Consider the following 1,450-nt stretch of genomic DNA (forward strand, 5'->3'; position numbering starts at 1 on the left):
GCCCCGCGGTCTCCCCCCTGCTTTTGCTCTGGTTTTAGGTTAAATGTGTCCACTCCCTCTCCCCCCCCCACCTTCCCCAGACGTGTCACCGCGGAGCAGCGGCCGCAAAGCGGTGCGGTGGGATGGGATGGGGTGGGATGGGGTGGGTGGGGGTCCCGGTTGCGATCCCCTCCCCAAACCCCGTCCCCGCCACCTCCTCCCGCCCCGTCCCCTGCAGATGGCGAGGCGGGGAGGGCCGGATCCGGACCTCGACGCTTCCCAGCTTTGCTCCGCACCTGAGATCTGGCCCCTCTCGCCTTGGGGTTTTTAACCCTTTTCCCTCGAACAAAGCCGGCGGCTCCCGCCCCCCCCACGACCACCCCCCCTCTCCCGGCTCTCCCCCCCCGCACCCCTCTCCTGCCCCCCGGGCCGCTCCGGGGGCGAGGGCAGGGCCCTTCGGAGCCCCCTCTTTGGGGCGTTTCGCCACGCTGTTTTCCTTTTACCTCCCCCCTTTGATGGATCGCGCCGTTACTTCGCAGGGCTTGGCGGAAATTAGCAGTTCCCCTTAATTAGCAAACGGCCTATCTGCCCGGCTGGTAGGAAACAGGCGAAGTCAGGGCAGCGTTCCCTGATAAGGAGCATTTCCCGGCCCCTGCCCCCTTAGCCAGCAGCCCTCCTTCCCTGCTCGGTGCTCCTGCAGCTCCTATTTACTCCTGCCAAAGGCTGCAGGTGGCAATTTAGGGGACCCTCCGGCCCCCGGCCGCAACCCATCCCTTCTTCTGGCGGGGGAGCTGGCTTAGCTGGGGAGCCCAGGCCGCGGTCCTCCTCTGGAAAGCGAAGGGGGCCATTAATCGCCAGCCCCCGCTGGTTTTTAATCACCCTGCTGCAATTAGCGCCTGTTGTGGGAGCCCCGGGGATGGAGACCGGGGGGCTGCGGGTGAGCCCCCCGCTTTCCTGCCCCTCGCTGTCCCCGGGCCGGCGACACGGCACGGCACGGCACGGCACGGCACGGCTCGGCTCTGCTCCCCTCTCTGCCCCGCGCCCCCCGAGCGCTCCCGGCTTTATAGGGGCGCTGGGCACCGCAAGCGGCGGGGCTGACGTCGGGCAGAACTCGATCCGGCCCGCTTCGCTCCTGCTCCCGAAACTGAGCCTTGAAATGAGAGAACAGCCTCTACACAATTCCCATGGCCTTGACATAAGGTACAGCGATAAATATACACCACTAATGAGCAATTACCATATAATCACCTTCCAATTAGCTCGCATAATGATGAATTAAACATTCTAGCCTGCTGGATTAGGTTTCTTACTTTGTATATTATTTACGAAGGCTAGCTTCTGCTGAGCACCAAATATCAAATTAGATAGGGAATTTTCAGATGGGGGTAATTACGCATTCACTGCATGCCCGGAGTTTTTGTCACCGGCTAAGTAAAGTGTATTGGAAGGTAGTGTCCATCCTTTTATGTCC

The sequence above is a fragment of the Cygnus olor genome, chromosome 7 (genome assembly GCF_009769625.2).
Source record: "Cygnus olor isolate bCygOlo1 chromosome 7, bCygOlo1.pri.v2, whole genome shotgun sequence".
In the NCBI taxonomy this organism is placed as follows: domain Eukaryota; kingdom Metazoa; phylum Chordata; class Aves; order Anseriformes; family Anatidae; genus Cygnus; species Cygnus olor.